The sequence below is a fragment of the Myodes glareolus genome, chromosome 8, assembly GCF_982192425.1.
Source record: "Myodes glareolus chromosome 8, mMyoGla1.1, whole genome shotgun sequence".
In the NCBI taxonomy this organism is placed as follows: domain Eukaryota; kingdom Metazoa; phylum Chordata; class Mammalia; order Rodentia; family Cricetidae; genus Myodes; species Myodes glareolus.
Window position 1 is genome coordinate 20,326,507 of NC_142033.1, and position 22,858 is coordinate 20,349,364.

General features: G+C 37.0%; 1 pseudogene across 1 annotated transcript; it reads left to right on the forward strand.

Annotated features, from left to right (window-relative positions):
- The first annotated feature begins 1,976 nt into the window (after positions 1-1,976).
- On the forward strand, positions 1,977-10,466 carry LOC148121123 (UDP-glucuronosyltransferase 2B17-like; annotated as a pseudogene). Its single transcript, XR_015738646.1, has 6 exons — positions 1,977-2,595; positions 5,004-5,135; positions 5,834-5,922; positions 6,655-6,874; positions 9,620-9,632; positions 10,203-10,466. The product of XR_015738646.1 is annotated as a UDP-glucuronosyltransferase 2B17-like (transcript).
- The last annotated feature ends 12,392 nt before the right edge of the window (positions 10,467-22,858 follow it).

Here is a 22,858-nt window from a genome sequence, read left to right on the forward strand (position 1 = left end):
TCAGGAGGTCCCATTTATTCATTGATTCTCTTATTGTCTGTGCTACTGGGGTTCTACCTAGGACGTGATCTCCTGTGCCTATATCTTGTAGACTACTTCCCACTTTCTCTTCTATCAGGTTCAAAGTGGACAGATTGATGTTGATGTCTTTAATCCATTTGGACTTGATTTTTGTGCATGGTAGTAGATATGGATCTATTTCTTTCTTCTACAGGTTGACATCCAGTTATGCCAGCACCATTTGTTAAAGATGCTTTCCTTCTTCCATTGCATACCTTTAGCTCCCTTGTCGAAAATCAAGTGTTCATAAGTTTGTGGGTTAATATCTGGGTCTTCTATTCGATTCCATAGGTCGACTTCTCTGTTCTTATGCCAATACCAAGCTGTTTTCAATACTGTAGTCCTGTAATAGAGTTTGAAGTCAGGGATGATTATACCTCTAGACGTTTCGTTATTATATAAGATTGTTTTGGCTATCCTGGGTTTTTTTTTTCCATATAAAATTAATTATTATTCTCTCAAGGTCTATGAAGAAGTTTTATGGGATTTTGATGGGGATTGCATTGAATCTATAGATTGCTCTTGGTAGAATTGCCATTTTTACTATGTTGAGCCTCCCAATCCAAGAGCACGGGAGATCCCTCCATTTTCTGGTATGCTCCTCAATTTCTTTCTTCAAAGACTTAAAGTTCTTATCAAATAGGTCTTTCACTTCCTTGGTCAGAGCTATCCCAAGATATTTTATGCTATTTGTGGCTATCGTGAAAGGTGAAGTTTCTCTGATTTCCCTCCCTGCATCATATAAAGAAACTGAAAGAAAAAAAACCATATGATCATCTCATTAGATGCTGGAAAAGCATTCGACAAAATCCAACATCCCTTTATGATAAAGGTGTTGGAGAGATTGGGGATACAAGGATCATACCTAAATATAATAAAAGCTATTTACAGCAAGCCGACAGCTAACATCAAACTGAACGGAGAGAAACTCAAAGCCATTCCATTGAAATCAGGAACAAGACAAGGCTGTCCACTCTCCCCATACCTCTTCAATATAGTGCTAGAAGTTCTAGCAATAGCAATAAGACAACATAAGGGGATCAAGGGGATTCGAATTGGAAAAGAAGAAGTTAAACTCTCGTTATTTGCAGATGATATGATAGTATACATGAGCGACCCCAAAAACTCTACCAAAGAACTCCTACAGCTGATAAACACCTTTAGTAATGAGGAAGGATGGAAGATCAACTCCAAAAAATCAGTTGCCCTCCTATACACAAAGGATAAAGAAGCAGGGAGGGAAATCAGAGAAAATCTCTCAATCTTTTTAAAATAGAATATTTCCAGAAGTAACTGTGTAGAATTATTTTTGATAATTTTTAATTTTCTCCTGTACAAATCATATTGGCAATATTTACATGTTTAATTTCAATATGTACTTGGTTCTTTTAACTTTTTCAAATTTACCTTTTTGTTTCAAATTATTCATATTCTAACACAGAAACTCTTTTTCTTCCTAATTTACTGCTTTGATCTGAGATTGTCCTTTTGTCTCATTCAGAGGACCAATACTGCCACAGTATATTTGCTTCTTTTAATGATTTCAAGCTCTGAAAACCTCTCATGAAATGCGTTGCTTTAGCAAGTTGGACTTTGATACTCTTCTCACTGTGATCTCTCAAGGATTGCTCTTCTGAGTGAACAGATACATGTGTCTGCCTGTGCTCTATCTTTTCAGAAAGGACGTTTCCCACACAGCACTAACTGAACATACATCATCACAAAACATACAATAAACACACTAACGTATGCATTAACTAATTTAATGTATAACTTCAGTCAATATGCTATGCCTAATAGTTTAATATGTCAACACTGCTCAACCCAAGTTATATTTTAACTTACAGCTTTATTTTCATTCAGATTAAACACAAAGGGTTATATATCAACAGGTTATAATGAAGGAGAAGGTTACATTAACAGGAGTCTTGCAGTTTCAAAGGATGCTTGTGAAGTGGATGTCTGTTCTGTTGCTCCTGCAGATGAGTTGCTACTTTATACCTGGGAATTGTGGGAAGGTGTTGGTATGGCCAATGGAATTCACTGGATGAATCTAAAGATAATACTGGATGAACTTGCACAGAGGGGTCATGAAGTGACAGTTCTGAGACCTTCAGCTTCCATCTTTCTTGATCCCCAAAAATCACCTGACCTTAAATTTGAAACATTTCCTACATCTATCAGTAAAGATGATCTGGAAATTTTTTACACACAGTGGGTCATTGGCTGGATGAATGAAGTACCACGAGATACATGCTTGAGATATTTTCCATAACTTGATGAAGTGTATAGGCAATATTCTGATCTGTGGCTAAATCTTTGTAAAGAAGCTGTTTTGAACAAGCCTCTTATGACAAAACTACAAGAATCAAAATTTGACGTCCTTCTTTCAGATCCACATGGTCCATGTGGTGAGCTGATAGCTGAAATACTCCAAATACCCTTTGTGTACAGCATTCGCTATTTTCCTGGCTACGCAATAAAAAAATAGTGGGGGTCCCACCTTCCTATGTACCTAGCAAACCCTTGCCCAAGGTAAATAAGTGCCTTTTTGTTTTCTTTTATTTGGTTTCATTTTATTTTATTTTCAATGACTTCTTTATTGTTCGACTTCATTTCTTAAGTTCTTTCAGTGTTAAAGATATACAAAGTGAGGTATTGAGCCCTACCAATGAAAAAGATAAATTGTTATAGAGTCACATGTTTCTGAATTTCTACAATTAGGGAACAACAGAGACCTTGGAAATATACAGAAGAATCAGCATTATTAAATCCGTTAAATTCATCATGCTGGAAAGCTGCCCTCATCACTAAAAAACTGTAAAGTAGTTTGGACACCCCAATATAAGGGTTTGAAGTGTGGAAAGACAGCATAGACAAGGCACTTCTGCCAACCACCCCCATCATCAAGCTGCTTAGGAAAGAAAAGATTTGTCACTTAACAAAATCTTTACAGAAACTGGTTTTAAAGGAAAGATTACAATGTTAAGAGAAGTTGGAATTACTGAAAATCTCAGAGTCTATTGAATCTGGGACTGTGTTAGATGACAGTTGAAGTAGATATCAGAAGCTACTCATTCTATAGAACACAGCAAGTAAAGTTGGGGTTGTGCAATATACAGCACCCAAGAGATGCATATTTCCCATTACATATTTCTTCCATTTAGGTTTCCTCTTAAGGTTTTAAGAAATTTTCAAAAATTTGCAGTTATCTAGAACCAAATCCTTCAGCACTGATCCTGTGGGAAACAATTTATCTTCAGATTATAATACTTATTAATTACAGTAATTATCTAATATACTTGAAGACACTTTAAGTATCTTGTTCAATAGAAAAAGTATGCCACAATATTAATGTTATATTCTCAAATATAATCAGAGAACACTACCTTACAGATTTGCTTAAAAGTAAATGTATGCATCTAGACAGTAAGATGGAGATGGAAAGTAATTCACCAGTATTTTGGCTCAAATGAAGATACATTCCACAATACTACAAATGGTTTCAGTAATACTTTGTGCAAAACTAGTATTTCCTACTTACACTCTGCAATTTAATGAATTAATAAATGAAATCTTAGTTTTGTTCCTTAGGATATAAATTGGAATATTTACATTACTAATGGATATATTTAAGGTCAATACCAAGCTTTCAGGATAGAGTGATTCTCAACCCTCCCAAGAAAGACACTTTAATATAGTTCTGAGTACTTATTTGTGAGCATATCCACATGTGAGTTGACCTGCCTGGAATTGGATTGAAGATTGGTGTCTCAGTTCCTAAGACCATTGGGAATATGTGTTTTCTGATAGTATTAGGCCACTTCAAACAAGTCACAAATCGCAAGTTGAGAACCACTGCACTAAAGCATTTTTGAGTAGTGTTTCTCTTGATATCACAGCTAAGTAATAAAATAACCACAGAGAAAAATATGCACTGCATGTGTAAACCTAACAATTCTTATTATTTTCAGTGAAGACAATCACTAAATTTAATTTATAAAAGAATTCTTCCTGCTAATATAATTATAGCCTATTATTGAACAAAACCAAATACTACTCTTCAATTTAAATTCATAAGGTTATCCATAATAAATTTTCAAAGTCCATAGACAGATTCAATATTATATTAGTTGTTGCAGGAAATATTGTTACCTGAAGTACTGAAGTTCCAATAAAGGGAAACTTACAGTATTATTATCATTGAATAAATGTGGGAAAAGAAGACAAAGCAATGAGTCACAGTCTATGACAATAATTAATAAAATACTGCTATATTTCATAATCAAGATTTGGCTCCCTGTAAGCTATTGTGAAATCAAATTCTATGTTAAATATTTCTGCCTTCTCCACAAATTGTTGTTACTCAGAGATTTACAAATGCTCAGTGAATGCATTCCTTTTCTCAAGCAAAATTCAAATCTTGGAAGTTGACTGATGAGTCATAACCATAGGCATCTCTATTACTATACAGCATGTTATCTTACATCCATACCAAGTAATCAGAATTCACAGTCACTATTTGTATCAGTTATTGTGATGTAAACACTGCAAATATCCTAACTATTTACAACTTTACAAAGTATCATATAACTTAAATGTGTGCATATAATACCTTAAGAATTTTAAGAATCTCTAATAACACTAAATATGTTAGCAAGGGTTTAAATTAAAGAACTTACATATATATATATATATATATATATATATATATATATATATATATATAACATTAGAATTGTTCTACCTACAGTCCTTTGTTACACTGATTTAAGAACTATGTACGAAGGAAAGTTTTGTGTTATCTGTATTTTACTTTTCATTATACCTCTACTAATTTCTATTAATATTTGATTTTTAATCAAAATAGTTTCATAGCATTTCCGCCATAGTACTTCCCCTGCCATTGTTATTTGAGGCTGAAACAAATTCTGTCTTCAAAGGAAATAGAAGAATTTGTCCAGAGTTCTGGAGAATATGGTGTTGTGGTATTTTCTCTGGGGTCAATGGTCAGCAACATGACAGAAGAAAAGGCTATGGCAATTGCATCAGCCCTTGCACAAATTCCACAAAAGGTGAGGTCAAATGCGGAGCCTATTATGTACTGAGCCTATAAAGTCTTAGAAGATCTAATTGCAGAAACTTAGTACTATTACACCCTAAATTGCATTAACTAGTTTAGAAGTGTGAAACTACAGTGTTCTGGAAATAATGCTGGCAGGAGTACAAAGAATAAAAGTATTCTTCCAAGTCACTTGCTCTTTCTTCTTGAAGACTGTCTGAGGACACTGTGCATGCTAAAGATATTTCAGGAAAGAGGTAAATTCTACTTAATAACCGACTAATACAATAGCATTATCGTGTCTTGAAAGTTTTCAATGTAACATTAAGTTTAGACATCTCTTGTAAATCTAGATTCTTTATCTTAACTAATGTAATAAATATATGCAAACTATGAATCAATGGTGATGTGTTACTCTTCATTACTAGAGAATTTTTGTGACAGAACAATATCTTAACTATAACCACAAGCATTAAGTATTTCATTTGTCTAACTTATGTTTGTGGAATTATGATTACATTAAACTTGAATGAATATGAAAACAAGCATAGGAAATATACTGTTTGTGACAGTCTTTTTATAATTCTCACTACTCAGTTTCTCTTCTTTGGTTTTCTCATCAGTCCTATCGAAGGCACTCAGTTATTTAGTCTCTAAATTTAAAAACTACATTTTAAAACTTTGCTTCTGTAATATAACATTGTCTTACAGGTTCTATGGAGATTTGAAGGCAAGATACCCAAAAATTTAGGACTCAATACTTATATGTGTGAGTGGACCCCCCCAGAATGACCTTTTTGGTAAGATCGGAACAATGGAATGATGAGTGAATGACAACCTCATAGACAGACAGCACATCAGGAAGCTCCTGAGTTTTGTCATAGAAAATTCAAAGGAAAACCAATATGTAAATTTTTGTTTTAATGTGAATAGAGTATACATTTCTTACTTTTATAGTAATATTCCTGACCATAATTAAAGTATATAATTTAATTGTATCTAATACTCCAAGAGAATTTTCTATAATTGCCAGTGTTTAACTCTTTTTCTTTAGTTCAGTTATCATATCACACTTTCTTTTCTGAATGAAGTAAAGGTTTCCCAAATACCATTAAGAAGTATTCTTCATTCCGTTTTAATATTACTCTTTTATAAGTGGTCAAAAATTGACAGTCTTTATCATGAAGTTATTGCATACTTCCTGTGACTCATATGTGCCCCTTATTCCTTTAAACACTGCCATGCCAGACGGAGTGGACCTACTGTATCTTTAAAAGCACGTGTTCTGACACGTACATTGGACTTTTATCACAGTATTTTTCTTCTCTCTGCTAAATGGTTTCTGAGTGTTCAATTGACATGCAGGTTTTCGTTTTTCAAGTCATTGGCCACCTGCAATAGCTGCTACTCTTCATTGTCTTGTATGTGAACTTAGGTGTCTGTTGCTACAAAAGCAATTTAAATACAGAAGCAAGACATAATATTTACAGAAAGTCCTCTAATGGTATTGACTGTCTTTCATCTGATGCTAGGTCATCCCAAAACAAAAGCTTTTGTAACTCATGGTGGAGTCAATGGCGTCTATGAGGCAATTCATCATGGGTTCCCCATGGTTGGCATCCCCTTATTTGGGGAACAACATGATAACATTGCTCACATGAGAGTCAAAGGTGCTGCTGTTGGGTTGGAATTCACTACTATGTCCAGCTCAGATTTGCGCAATGCACTGAAGGCAGTCATTAACAACCCTTTGTGAGTATAACCTTTTCCATATTTACTTACATATTTACTGACTTATTTGTACTAACTTTGAACGTGATATTGCATGATAGGCATGTGCTTTACCAGTGATCTCTGTCTTTATCTCATTTTATTTAGTTAGCTATTCATTTATACATTCACTATTTCTTAACTACTTGTTGAATGACAAAAGGGTAGTTAAAGACAAAAATAAAAATGACAAAGGTCAATCAGTATATTGTCACAGTTGACATTACTTTTGTTGTCTGTTGGGCTTTTGCCTAGGTCTGACTATGTATAGAGATGAGTTTTTTTTTAAATTTCAATTTTCTTGTTTCGTCTTTCAGAGGGCTAAGATTATAAATGTGTACTACCACCCTTGAACAATTCTCCTCTTAGTTTGTTTTTGAGTGAACAAAAATGCCAGAATTTGAAGTACATTACAAAATTTTGAAATAATTCATAAGTACAATGCAAATAATCATGAAAATTGAGTAGGGGTTTATTACAAGAAGAAGCAGCAAGACACTGATTATGAGAGACATTAATATAAAATGTAAATCTGAATCATTTTATCACAGCTATGATTTTTAGCATTAGACATCAGTCGGGAACATCATGTAATAACTCAAAATTTGAGATATGTCTTGGTTGTTAAGAAAATTCCTTTTCTTTCAGAGGACCTGGTCTCAGTCTCCAGGACCCACATGGGTCCTCAAAGCCTTATATAGTCCTGTTTACAGAATATTACATATCCTCTTCTTGTCTCCATGCATAACAGGTACCACATAATGAACAAAACATTAATATATGCAAAATATTCAGAATCACTAGATAAAATAAACCTTAAAAATAGATAAGAGAATAGTGAATATTTAAAGTACATAACCTTTTCTTTAGGATAATTGCATATTTTAAAAACCTTATTTTAGTAAAACAAATGCTAACAAAACTTGATTTTGTATATAATTCTTTGTTTTTTAAAATTCTCCTATAATTAATTATGTTTTTAACGAACCAGACACAATAAAACTCTCAGTTTAATAATAATTAATACTCCCCAGGTATTTTGGGGAAATATTTTGATTCCATTACTGATAAATGACAAAAAACTAGGGTTTTAGATTTAACCCATTTAACATCAGTAGGAGAGAGATGATGCTACTTTTCAATGTGCACATATATTTAGGTTTCAGGGATTGTTTGCATTATTTGGATAATAATGATAAAATATTCTCCTCAAAATTATAACTTGGAAAATACCTATTTAAAACATAAGCTATCTAAAGTAGGAAAGCTTACCTTTTAAATCTTCAGAACATATATTAATATTAATTATATTATGTCATCTGTCTTCTCATCAGAAATATTTTTTATATTTTTCCTCTTTTCTGAAATTTAATAAAAATAAAACACTTTGTACAGAGGTGATAAAACACACACATTCATAAGCAATAATTTTAAGATTTTAGGAGATATTGGTTATTTAAACTATGACTTCCTGAAATACACTTTGTTTTCTTCAATTTGAAAAATAATGCATTATATTATAAAACTCATTAAGATTACCACTCTCACATGAAAAAAAATCCTCTCACTATGATGTTTATAAAATCAGGGAAGGGTGTTACCGCTGTTGCCATTCTGCCGTGTAATGCTATAGCACACATTATTCAGGCTGGATTAGCCACGTCCTCGACTGCAAAAGCAAAAAGAATTTCTCCGAGATAATAATAATTTGCCAATGGAATCAAATTATCAAAGAGTTGTATAAAGGACAAGAAAAAAAAACTATCAGAGTAATTAAGTAAAACAAGCTGCTCACAAAGATAGTGATAATCAATTGCTAATAAATGGTCAATACAAAGTCCAAAACAGTCCCAATCCCCACAGCGTTCCCCACACAAGTACCACAGTGATAAGTAAACAGAGATTTACTTCCTGTCTCTAAACTCTGAAACTAACATGAACTTTATACACCTGGTAAACTAATGATTACTTACCAGATAACTCTAGTTTAACACCCAAAAATAGTCCCATTCTACTTAATTTTTAATTTTATTTAGGGCTTTAGTGGTCAAGTCTGTTGCTTACAAATACTAGGGCTTTTCTATCTTTTTCATCTGCATTCATCGTTTTGTGCACAGACCTCTTTAATGATGAGTGATAACAAAAATAGTTTATTTTCCTTCTACATTTAGTGTAATCATCTTTACTACCTGTGGGAAAACACACGTGTATTTTTAATTTGTTTTCTAAGTTAATTTCCATCATATTTCTTTGAGAAGCTAAATAAGAAGGTGAACCTGATGAAGATTATTTAGCTATCCTCCAGGAGATAGGAAATAGACAAGAGTCCCAGGTAACCTCGGGTGCATGGGGAGGTGGGAGGGTTGCTGGAAGGGGAGAGGGTTAGAGAGAAGGGAGTAGGGGAGGAATGGGGAAAGCTCGGTGGACTGGGATCGGGGGAGGGAGGAAGGATGAATATGGGATCAGGGAAGAATATATTTCAACTAAGGGAGTCATTTTAGGGTTTACAGGAGACTTGATTATATATGGGATCCCAGGTCCAAGGAGAGATCCCCAGATTGTTTTCTGGACAGAGGAGAGGGTGCCTGAACCGGCCTTGGCCCATAACCATACTGATAAATATTTTGCTTATCACCATAGATCCTTCATCTGGCGATGGATGGAGATAGAGACAGAGACCCACATTGGAACACTGGACTTAACTCCCTAGGTCCAAACGAGAAGCAGAAGGAAAGAGAACGTGAGCAAAGAAGGCAAGACCAGAGGGAACCTTCATCCTACGATGGATGACGATACAGATGGAGACCCACGAACTGAGCCCCCCAAGGTCCAAATGAGGAGCAGAAGGACGAAGAAAATGAAAAAGTAAATCAGGACTGCGAGGGATGCGATTGCCCACTGATACAAGGGAACTGATCTAATGAGAGTTCACCAAGGCCAGTTGGACTGGGACTGAGCAAGCAAGTGATCCAACCAGATTCTCTGAATGTGGCCAGATTCTCCGAATGTGGCTGGCCAGGAGTCTTTCTGAAAAGCCATTGACAATGACACTGGGACTTGTTTCCTCTGCATATACTGGATTTTGGGGATCCAGTCTGTTTGGATACTCACCTTCCTGGACCTGGAGGGAGGGGGGAGGAACTTGAACTTCCTACAGGGCAGGAAATCCTGACTGCTCTTAGGGATGGAGAGGGAGGAAGAGAGGGAGTGGGGGAAGTGGGAGGGTGTAGGGAGGAGGGGCAGAGATGGAAACTTTTATAATTTAATAAAATTACTTTCTCATAAAAAAAAGAAGTAAGAGCTAGCCAAGAAGATGCCTAAGCCTTTGACCAAACCGCATAAAAAAAAAAAAAACCTGGACAGAGTCATCTTCTGGATTGAGTTTGTCATGTGCCACAAAGGGGCCAAACACCTGAGGCCACTTGCACACAACCTCACCAGGTACCATTACCACTCTCTGGATGTGGTTGCATTCCTGCTGGCCTGTGTGGCAGCCACGGCTTTCCTTGCTATAAAATGTTGCTTGACTGTTTACCGATTCTTTGTAAACTCAGAAAAGAAAAAAAGAGAATAGGGTTCTTAAACATATTGGATATGGCCTCTGGACATGACGGGCAGGACTATTCAATCAAATTCTAACAGTGTGTGTCCAGTGCAGCAAGAGTATCCATCTTGTCTTTGAAGATATTAGGCTACTTAGTTTATCTATGTATTTTACAGTTAAAGTTTAACAATTCTGAATCTTTACTTTCCCACATAATTATATTTCATAGTAATTTAACAAAGTACTAAACTTCAGAATAATGATAACCACCGAAATATCAACCTTTTTACCTGATGGAAATAGAAGGTCTTACGTTTTACTATAAATTTTCAGATGTATCGCTTTTTTAAGTAAAGCGGAATGAAATAGACATTGATTTACAGTCAAAAAAAAAAAAAGAAAATGATCTGTTTAAAAAGTGACAAGTCAGATTTTCTTTAAAGCAACAAAGTAGAGGGAAGAGGACTGAGGAGACATTGAACCCAACTCTACGAGAAAAGAGAGCAATTCTGACTCCATTTTGTGTGTGGTTAGACAGTTCTCAGTCCTATTTTTTTCCTCTCCCAACAGTCAGGGCAGTCCTCATGACATATTTGTGATTTCCATGGCCTTTACCATCATCTGGATGTATTCACTAAAACAACTGAAAAATTATCTCTAATATAACTACCATGTTCTTCCAGGAAACACATTTCAAGGTTATTCTGACCCTCTTCTAATATTGATGTATCTTTGTTGGTTTTGCCTCAAAACTATATTTCTGAAGTTGGTCATGAAGATACCTTTTGAAGGTTAAAATTTAGTCTTGGTCTGGCCATCAATAAAGATGACTTAAAATAATTCAGAAATACTAATAGTAAGTATGTGTCATATAAAATATTTACTATTTTAAAGTGTGTATTACAGTGCTCTCTGTTGATGAAGATTAGTGTTAGCACAACTGAAAAATGGAAGCACTTATAGCTTTTCAATATTTAGTGAAACAAAATTTTGCAACTGAAAGGAAATAGAAATTTGTAAGGCATTAATATTATTTAAAACTGTATTTGCTAGCATCCTAAATGTTTAAAGTCTAATACCATAGATAATACCTGTGTAAATATCTCATTAAATAGAGAGACTTCTTTTATTTTATTTTCAAAGTTTATTAAATTATAAAAGTTTCCATTTCCGCCCCTCATCCCAACACCCTCCCACTTCCACTTCCCCCACTACCTCTCCTCCTCCCTTTCCATCCCTAAGAGTAGTTAGAGTTTCCTGCCCTGTGGGAAGTTCAAGTTCCTCCCCCCTCGCTCCAGGTCCAACAGCCCACCCACCCCACCATGCACCCGAGGTTATCTGGCACTCTTGTCTATTTCCAATCTCCAGGAGGATAGCTACATGATTTTCATCAGGTTCACCTTCTTATTTAGCTTCTCTAGGATCACGAATAATAGGCTCAAAGACCTTAAATTATGGTTAGAATCCACTTATGAGTGAATACATACCATATTCCTCTTTTTGGGTCTGGCTTACCTCACTCAGTAAAGCGTTTTCTATTTCCATCCATTTGCATGCAAAATTCAAGATGTCATTGTTTTTTACGGCTGAGTAAAACTCTAATGTATATATGTTCCACACCTTTTTTAACCATTCTTCTATTGATGGTCACCTAGGTTGTTTCCAGGTTCTGGCTATTACAAATAGTGCTGCTATGAATATAGTTGAACAAATGCTTTTGTAGTATGTTAGGGCATCTCTTGGGTATATTCTCAAGAGTGAAATTGCTGGGTCCTGATGGAGGTTGACTCCCAGTTTCCTGAGAAACCGCCACACTGATTTCCACAGTGGCTGCACAAGTTTGCATTCCCACCAACAGTGGATGAGTGTTCCCCTCATTCCACATCCTCTCCAGCATAGGCTGTCATTGGTGTTTTTGATTTTGGCTACTCTGACAGGTGTAAGATGATATCTCAAAGTTGTTTTGATTTGCATTTCCCTGATCGCTAAGGAGGTTGAGCATGACCTTAAGTGCTTTTTATTCATTCGAAGTTCATCTGTTGTGAATTCTCTGTTCAGTTCAGTACCCCATTTTTTAATTGGGTTAATTAGAGTTTTAGTGTCTAGTTTCTTGAGTTGTTTGTATATTTTGGAGATCAGACCTTTGTCTGTTGAGGGGTTTGTGAAGATCTTCTCCCAGTCAGAAGGTAGCCTTTTTGTCTTACTGACAGTGTCCTTTACTTTACAGAAGCTTCTCAGTTTCAGTAGGTCCCATTTATTTATTGTTTCTCTTATTGTCTGCGCTCCTGGGGTTCTGCTTAGGAAGTGGTCTCCTGTGCCTATGTCTTGTAGACTACTTCCTACTTTCTCTTCTATCAGGTTCAAAGTGGTCGGATTAATGTTGATGTCTTTAATCCATTTGGACCTGAGTTTTGTGCATGGTGATAGATATGGATCCATTTTCATTCTTCTACAGGTTGACATCCAGTTATGCCAGCACCATTTGTTAAAGATGCTATCCTTCTTCCATTGTATACCTTTAGCTCCCTTGTCAAAAATCAGGTGTTCATACATTTGTGGGTTATTACCCGGGTCTTCTATTGGATTCCATAGGTCAACTTCTCTGTTGTTATGCCAATACCAAGCTGTTTTCAATACTGTTGCTCTGTAATAGAGTTTGAAGTCAGGAATGGTAATGCCTCCAGAAGTTCCTTTATTGTATAAGATTGTTTTGGCTATCCTGGGTTTTTTGTTTTTCCATATAAACTTGATTATTGTTCTCTCCAGGTCTGTGAAGAAGTTTGATGGGATTTTGATGGGAATTGCATTGAATCTATAGATTGCTCTTGGTAGACTTGCCATTTTTACTATGTTGATTCTCCCAATCCAAGAGCAGGGGAGGTCTTTCCATTTTCTGGTATCCTCCTCAATTTCTTTCTTCAAGGACTTAAAGTTGTTATCAAATAGGTCTTTCACTTCCTTGGTTAGAGTTACCCCAAGATACTTTATGCTATTTGTGGCTATTATGAAAGGTGATGTTTCTCTGATTTCCCTCTCTGCTTCTTTATACTTTGTGTATAGGAAGGCTACCAATTTTTTGGAGTTGATCTTGTATCCTGCCACATTACTAAAGGTGTTTATCAGCTATAGGAGTTCTTTGGTAGAGTTTTTGGGATCGCTTATGTACACTATCATATCGTCTGCAAATAACGAAAGTTTAACTTCATCCTTTCCAATTCTTATCCCCTTGATCCCCTTATGTTGTCTTCTTGCTATTGCTAGAACTTCAAACACTATATTGAAGAGGTATGGTGAGAGTGGACAGCCTTGTCGTGTTCCTGATTTTAGTGTAAAGTCTTTGAGTTTCTCTCCATTCAATTTGATGTTAGCTGACGGCTTGTTGTATATTGCTTTTATTATATTTAGGTATGATCCTTGTATCCCCAGTCTCTCCAACACCTTTATCATAAATGGGTGTTGAATTTTGTCAAATGCTTTTTCAGCATCCAATGAAATGATCATATGGTTTTTTTCTTTTAGTTTATTTATATGATGGATTACATTGATAGATTTGCGTATGTTGAACCAGCCCTGCATCTCTGGGATGAAGCCCACTTGATCATAAAGGATAATTTTTCTAATGTATTCTTAGATTTGGTTTGCCAGTATTTTATTGAGTATTTTTGCGTCAATGTTCATGAGTGAGATTGGTCTGTAATTCTCTTTCTTGGTCGTGTCTTTGTGTGGTTTTGGTATCAGGGTAACTGTAGCCTCATAAAAAGAGTTTGGCAATGATTCTTCTGTTTCTATATTGTGAAATACATTAAGGAGTATAGGTATTAGCTCTTCCTGGAAATTCTGGTAGAATTCTCCATTGAAACCATCTGGTCCTGGGCTTTTTTTGGTAGGGAGATTTTTGATAACAACTTCTAATTCTCACGACTAACAGGTCTGTTTAGATTGTTCACCTGGTCTCTGATCAACTTTGGTATATGGTACTTATCTTAAAAAATGTCCATTTCTTGTACATTTTCCAACTTTGTGGCATATAAATTTTCATAGTAAGATCTAATGATTCTCTGAATTTCCTCTGTGTCTGTGGTTATGTCTGCCTTTTCATTTCTGATCTTATTAATTTGCATGTTCTCTCTCTGCCATTTGATTTATTTGGTTAGGGGTTTGTTGATCTTGTTGATTTTTTCCAAGAACCAGCTTTTTGATTCATTGATTCTTTGGATTGTTTTCTGTGTTTCTATTTTGTTGATTTCAGCCCTCAGTTTGATTATTTCCAGTCTTCTACTCCTCCTGGGTGAATAAGTTTCTTTTTTTTCTAGAGCTTTCAAGTGTGCTGTTAAGTCTCCAATGTGTGCTTTCTCCGTTTTCTTTAATTGGGCACTTAGTGCTATGAACTTTCCTCTTAGCACTGCTTTCATAGTGTCCCATAGGTTTGAGTATGTTGTGTCTTTATTTTCATTAAATTCAAGGAAGACTTTAATTTCTTTCTTTACTTCTTCCTTGACTCAGGGGTGATTCAGTAGTTGATTGTTCAACTTCCATGAATTTGTTGGCTTCCTGGGAGTAGCACTGTTGTTGAATTCTAACTTTAATCCATGGTGGTCTGACAAGACACAGGTGGTTACTAATATTTTTTTGTATCCGTGGAAGTTTGCTTTGTTGCCCAGTATGTGGTCAATTTTCGAGAAGGTTCCATGAGCTGCAGAGAAGAAGGTATATTGTTTCCTATTTGGGAGGAACATTCTATAGATGTCTGTTAAGTCCATTTGATTCAATACCTCCAATAATTCTCTTATTTCTCTGTTAGGTTTCTGTCTGATTGACCTGTCCATTGGTGAGAGAGGAGTGTTGAAGTCTCCTACTATTAGTGTGTGTGGTGTGATGACTGCCTTGAGTTCTAGAAGTGTTTCTTTTACATAAGTAGGAGACTTTATATTAGGGGCATAGATATTCAGGATTGAGACTTCCTCCTGATGAATTGTTCCTGTTATGAGTATAAAATGTCCATCTCCATCTCTTCTGATTGATTTTAGTTTGAAGTCAATTTTGTTGGAAATTAAAATGGCCACACCTGCTTGTTCCTTAGGTCCGTTTGCTTGAAAAACCTTTTCCCAGCCCTTTACTCTGAGTAGATGTCTATCTTTGTGATTGAGGTGTGTTTCTTGTAAACAGCAGAATGTTGGATCCTGTTTTCGTATCCAATCTCTTAGTCTGTGCCTTTTTATAGGTGAATTGAGACCATTAATATTAAGTGATATTAATGACCAGTGGTTGTTGACTCCGGTTATTATTATTTTTTGTTTATTTGTTTAATAGAATTTGTATGTGTCCCTTTTTTGAGTTAAGCTCGTGAAGGGTCGCTAGATGTATGAGTTAGTGTAGGTAATGTTGGCAATGTTGGATTCCTTGGGTTGCGATTTTCCTTCTATTACTTTCAGTAAGGCTGGGTTTGTGCCTACAAATTGTTTAAATTTGTTCTTATCTTGGAATATTTTGTTTTCTCCATTGATAGTGAACGATAGCTTGGCTGGGCATAATAGTCTGGGTTTGCATCCATGCTCTCTTAGTTTCTGCAGTACCTCTATACAGGACCTTCTGGCTTTCATGGTTTCCAAAGAGAAATCCGGTGTAAGTCTGATAGGTTTCCCTTTATAAGTTACTTGACCTTTTTCCTTTGCAGCTCTTAATATTCTTTCCTTAATCTGTATGTTTTGTGTTTTGATTATTATATGGCGAGGGGATTTTTTTTTTGATCAAGTCTATTCGGTGTTCTCTATGCTTCTTGAACCTTCATAGGAATATCATTCTTTATGTTGGGAAAGTTTTCTTCTATAATTTTGTTGAATATATTTTCTGGTCCTTTGATCTGCAGTTCTTCTCCTTCTTCAATCCCTATTATTCTTAGATAGGTTTTTTTTATTGTGTCCCAGATTTCTTGAAAGTTTTGTGATGAGAATTTATTGGATTTGCTGTTTTCTTTGATCAGAGCATTTATTTTCTCTATGGTATCTTCAGACTCTGAGATTCGTTCTTCCATCTCTTGTATCCTTTTGGTTATGCTTGATTCTGTAGTCTCTGTTCGTTTGCCTAGATTTTCCATATCCAGCCGGCCCTCGTTTTGTGTTTTCTTCATTGACTCCATTTCAGTTTTCAATTCTTGAGCTGTTTCCATTACCTGTTTGATTGTTTTTTCTTGTTTTCCCAGTGTATCATTCATGGATTTACTCATTTCTTCGAACTTTTTGTTATATTTCTCATCCATTTCTTTACTCATTTCTTCAATCTTTTTGTTGTACTTCTCATCCAGTTCTTTAAGGGAGTTATTCATATCCTGTTTAAGGGACTCTATTGCTTTCATAATGGCATTTTTTCCACTTCTTCTGAAATAAGAGGTTCAAGACCTTCATTTGTAGGGTTATTGGGATCTGGTGTTTTCATGTTGTTTTCTAGATTGTTGGAGGAGTTCTTGCCTTGGCATCTGCCCATCTCTTCCTTCAAATGCTCTCTATTGGATCTTCTGGTACCAGGCCAGGTTCCCTTGTTGGGCAGGGACTTCACTGACAGAAGGTCTACCTTTCGGCAGGTAGTCTATTGAAATACAGGCACTCCGTCCTGCCGGGTTGCACTCACAGCCCAGGCCCAGTGCGCAAGGGAGCTGCTTTTGGGAGATCTTGTGGCCCCAGAGGGAAGGGGGGAAGAGAGGAAAGTGTGCCTGTATAAAGTCTGGGACAGGATTCGGGAGTGCTCCACAGGGAGGACCCACCTCTACTTGGTGACCAGAAAGTCGAGGGGGGCGGGGAAAGTCTGAATTTCTCCTAGCCAAAGCCCTCGGGCCAGTAGCAAACTCACCCCTCCTCCAATGGATGTCTGCTAGAAGATCACTCTCTCTTGCTGGCCAGGAGTGTGGCTGAGCTGAGACAGAGCTTGCCTGTCCTCAGGCAGGCTCTCAAAGCAAAGGAACTGCCTCTGCCGGCCTGAGCCCACAGCCAAGGCCCAGCATGCAAGGCAGCAGCTCTCGGGAGATCTTGTGGCCCCAGAGGGGAGGGGGAAAGAGAGGAAGGTGCACTTGGATAAAGGTTGGGACGGGATTCAGGATTGCTCTGCAAGAAGGACCAACCTCTGCCTGGTGATCAGAAAGTTGAAAGGGGCGGGGAAAGTCTGAATTCCTCCTAGTCAAAGCCCTTGGGCCAGTAGCAAACTCACCCCTCCTCCAATGGATGTCTGCTAGAAGATCACTCTCTCTTGCTGGCCAGGAGTGTGGCTGAGCTGAGACAGAGCTTGCCTGTCCTCAGTAATGCTCTCAAAGCAAAGGAACTGCCCCTGCTGGCCTGAGCCCACAGCCCAGGCCCAGCGTGCAAGGGAGCAGCTCTGGGGAGATCTTGTGGCCTGAGACTTCTTTTAATAGTAGTTTAAAAGAGTGAACCCAAATTTTAATTTTCCCTATGTCTCCCTATGGATTGTGCTTCGTAGCTTATTTGCTATATGTTTGATCTGTGTCTGTCCGTGTTACCATTTAGATTTACCGAATATTTTCTGATTTTATGTAGGCATGTAAATTCCCCATTTCATCTGCTGTCATACCTCACAGGATTTTATGGGCTGTGCTTCTATACTTCATTGATTTCAAGAAACTATTTTATTTCCTTTTTATTTTCTTCCTTTGTTTACTGGTTATAAAAAATAATGCTTTTAAATTCAGTGTTTGTATAACTTACAATGTCTCTAATTTTGAATTGTGGTTTATTATACTATGATAATAAATTATACTTTTAATTTGTATCAGTTTATTGAGAATTGTTTCTGTGGCTCTATTCATTGTGAATGCAGGGCAGTGTGTCATGTGCTGGTGAGAGGACTGCATATCCTGTACCCATTGAATGAAATTTTCTGTTTAGCCAGCTGAGTTTGTGCTAAATTCTAGTGCTAAATTTTTGCCTGAGTGATTTTCCAATTGAAGTGAGGTGTTCAGAACTACAGGTCCTACTGTGTTTATCTCTCTCTTTCACATCCAACGTTTGTGGAAAATAATTGGATGTGTATGGATTATAGTGATTGTCTTTTGATAGACTGATATGTTGGTAAATATATAGAGACCTTAGAGCTCATATTTTATACCCTATAACTTAATTAGTTTTGACAGTTATAAGTGTATCTACTACATGTAATTTGCTCTTTTGTATTGATTTTTCCAATTCTCAGTGCAAGTGTTTATTACCTACAAAGTAATTTTTTTATACATAGATTCTCGTGTTTAGATGTTTGCTTGATTAGAAGGAACATATATTTTAATTAAAGAATTTGACATGTTAACATCCTAGATTGTTATTTATAATTTAATAAATTCTAATGCCATTTAATTAATTTATTTCATTGTTGTTACTCTATTTGTTCCTTTCTTCTCTTTAATTGTTTATTGTTTGAAATTTATTTATTTATTTATTTATTAAAAATGATCACCTCCTCCCATCCTCCCATTTCGATCCCACTCCTTCCACTCCCCCTCCTCCTCACTCTCCAGTCCTAAGAGAAGTCAGGGTACCCTGGCTGTAGGAAGTCCAAGACCCCACCTTCATCCACATCAAGGAAGGTGTGCATCCAAACAGACTAGGCTCCCAAAAAGCCAGTACATGCAGTAGAATCAAAATCCAGTGTCATTATCTTTGGCTTCTCAGTCTGCCCTCATTGTCAGCCACATTCAGAGAGTCTGGTTTAATGACATGCTCGTTCAGACCCAGTCCAGCCAGCCTTGGTGAGCTCCCCTTAGATCAGTCACACCGTCTCAGTGGGTGGACGCACCCCTTGCAGTCGGTCCTGACTTCCTTGCTCATGTTCTCCCTCCTTCTGCTCTTCATTTGGACCTTGGGAGCTCAGTTCGTTGCTCCAGTATGGGTCTCTGTCTCTATGTCCACCCATCGCATTGTTGGTGGGAAAGCAATCTTGTGCAACCACATTGGAAATCAGTGTGATTGTTTTGGTATCAGGGTAAGTGTAGCTTCATAAAAGGAGTTTGGCAATGACTCTTCTGTTTCTATATTGTGAAACACATTAAGGAGTATAGGTATTAGTTCTTCTTGGAAGTTCTGGTAGAATTCTACATTGAAACCATTTGGTCCAGGGCTTTTTTTGGTTGGGAGGTTTTTGATGACAGCTTCTATTTCCTTGTGACTTATCGTGATCACCTGGTCTTGATTTAATTTTGGTATATGGTACTTATCTTTAAAAAATGTCCATTTCTTTTACGTTTTCAAATTTTGTGACATACAGGCTTTTGTAGTAAGATCTAATGATTCTCTGAATTTCCTCTGTGTCTGTGGTTATGTCCCCCTTTTCATTTCTGATCTTATGAATTTGCGTGTTCTGTCTCTGCTGTTTGATTAGTTTGGATAGGACTTTGTCAATCTTGTTGATTTTCTCCAAGAACCAGCTTTTTGTTTCATTGATTCTTGGACTGTTTTATATATTTCTATTTTGTTGATTTTAACCCTCTGTTTGGTTATTTCCAGTCTTCTACTTCTCCTGGGTGAGTCTGCTTCTTTTTTTTCCCTAGAACTTTCAGGTGTGCTGTTAAGTCTCTAATGTGTGTTTTCTCTGTTTTCTTTATGTGGGCACTTAGTGTTATGAACTTTCCTCTTAGCACTGCTTCCATAGTATCCCATAGGTTTGGGTATGTTGTGTCTTTATTTTCATTAAATTCAAGGAAGACTTTAATTTCTTTCTTTATTTCTTCCTTGACCCAGAGGTGGTTCAGTAGTTGACTGTTCAGTTTCCATAAGTTTGTAGGTTTTCTGGGGGTAGAATTGTTGAATTCTAACTTTATTCCATGGTGATCCGATAGTACACAGGTGGTTGCTACAATTTCTTTGTATCTATGGATTTTTGCTTTGCTACCAATTATGTGATCAATTTTTGAGAAGGTTCCATGAGATGCTGAGAAGAAGGTATATTCTTTTCTGTTTGGGTGGAATAGATGTCTGTTAAGTCCATTTGGTTCATTACATCTGTTCTCTTATTTCTCTGTTAAGTTTCTGACTGGTTGACCTGTCCATTGGTGAGAGAGGAATGTTAAAATCTCCTACTGTAGCCACAGGGCAATTGGTAATGAAAAGTCCCCAGACTATCTTGATACAAAATATACAGCTTTAATAAACAGAAGTAAGACTTACAACAGCTTACACCAGTATCCAAATGATCCGTCCAGACGCAGGAGCCAGGCGAAAAAGAGAACTAACAGAGCGCGCTTGCTAGGTTTATAGGCAGGCTTTTGCCTGAAGGCAGCATGCCCCCAAAACAGAATATGATTGGCTGAACTCCCCTATCATCCTACTATTAGAGTGTGGGGTTTGATGTATGCTTTGAGTTCTAGTAATGTTTCTTTTATGTATATGGGTGCTTTTATATTAGGGGCATAGATATTCAGGATTGAGACTTCCTCCTGATGAATTGTTCCTGTTATGAGTATAAAGTGTCCTTCTCCATCTCTTGTGATTGATTTTAGTTTGAAATCAATTTTGTTAAATATTAGTATAACCACATCTGCTTGTTTCTTTGGTATATTTGATTGGAAAACCTTTTCCCAATCCTTTACTCTGAGGTAGTGTCTGTCTTTGAGGTTGAGGTGTGTTTATTGTAAACAGCAGAATGTTGGATCCTGTTCTTGTATCCATTCTCTTAACCTGTGCCTTTTTATAGATGAACTGAGACCATTGACATTAAGTGATATCAATGACCAGTGGTTGCTAACTCTGGTTATTTTTTCTGGTGGTAGTGTTTGTGTGTTTCCCTTCTTTGAGTTGTGCTGGTGGAGGGTTTTTAGATGCTTGTGTTATTATGGGTGTTGTTGTCTTCCTTGGTTAGTGGTTTTCCTTCTAGTATTTTCTGTAAGGACAGGTTTGTGGCTGTGTATTCTTTAAATCTGTTTTTTTTTTCCTGGAATATCTTGTTTTCTCAATTGATGGTGAATGCAAGCTTTGCTAGGTCTGGTCTTGCATCCATGGTCTCTTAATGTCTGTAGCACATCTATCCAAGATCTTCTGGCTTTTGTGGTTTCCATTGAGTAGTCAAGTGTAATTCTGATAGGTTTCTCTTTACATGTTACTTGACCTTTTTCCCTTGTACCTCTTAATATTCATTCTTTATTCTGTATGTTTTGTGTTTTGATCATTATATGGAGAGAGGATGGTGTTCTGTATGTTTCTTGCACCTTCATTGGAATATCCTTCTTTACGTTGGGAAATTTTTTTTCTATAATTTTTTTGAATATATTTTCTGGACCTTTGAGCTGTAATTCTTGTCCTTCTTCTATCCCTATTATCCTTAGGTTTGGTCTTTACACAGTGTCCCAGATTTCCTGGATGATTTGTGTTAAGAATTTGTTGGATTTGTTATTTTCTTTAACCAATGAGTTTATTTCCTCTATAATATCTTCAGTGTCTGAGATTCTTTCTTCAATCTCTTGTATTCTGTTGATTATACTTGTCTCTGTAGTTCCTGTTCATTTACCCAGATTTTCCATATCCGGCCTTCCCTTGGTTTGTGTTTTCTTTATTACCACCAGTTCATTTTTCATGTCTTCAACTGTTTCCATTACCTGTTTGATTGCTTTCTCTTGGTTTTCTTGGGTATCTTTGAGAGATTTATTCATTTCTTCTACCTTTTTGTTTATTTTCTCCATTTCTTTACAGTATTTTTTCACATCCTGTTTAAAGTCCTCTTTTATTTTCATAATGTTACGTTTAAAGTTGATTTCTTCTACTTCTTTTGGAAAAAGGTGTTCAAGTCTTCTTGTTGCGGTGATCCCTGGAATCTGGTGTTGTCATGCTGCCTTTCAGGTTGTTGGAGGAATCTTGCATTGGTGCCTTCCCATCTCTTCCTTCAAATGCAGCCAGGAGAGTCTTGGCATCTTGGTCCAATCTAAGCTGTGACTGACTCTGGGTGGATCTCCTCAGTGCAGGAGCAGGAACTGTTCCTGGGCTAAGAACCTCACAGACAAAAGGGCGAACTTAGAGGAGGGGAGGGTCATGTGGAACAAAGAATCCCCTGCAGGAGGAGCTGGAGGTGCCCTGCACTCCCTTCTGGCCAGGCGGGTGCACACTCACCCCTCTGGGTGGGTGGATAGCCACAGTGCAGGAGGAGGAACTGTCCTTGGGCCAAGGACCTCACAGACTCTAAGGCAGGCTTGGGGGAGTCAGGGTCATGTGGAACAAAGAAGCCCCTGCAGCTCCTGCTGCAGCGGCCCTGTGCTCCTTTCCCGGACATTCCGCCCTGCAATGGGATGGCACCATCTCACGGGTCTGGATGGTTGTCCTCAACACAGGGACAGGGACTCGTAGTAGGTCCAAGGACCCCACAGACAAAAGGGAGAACTTGGGGTGAGAGGAGGGTCGTGTGGAACCATTATTGTTCATTTTTGTGAGTTGATGGTTTTCTCA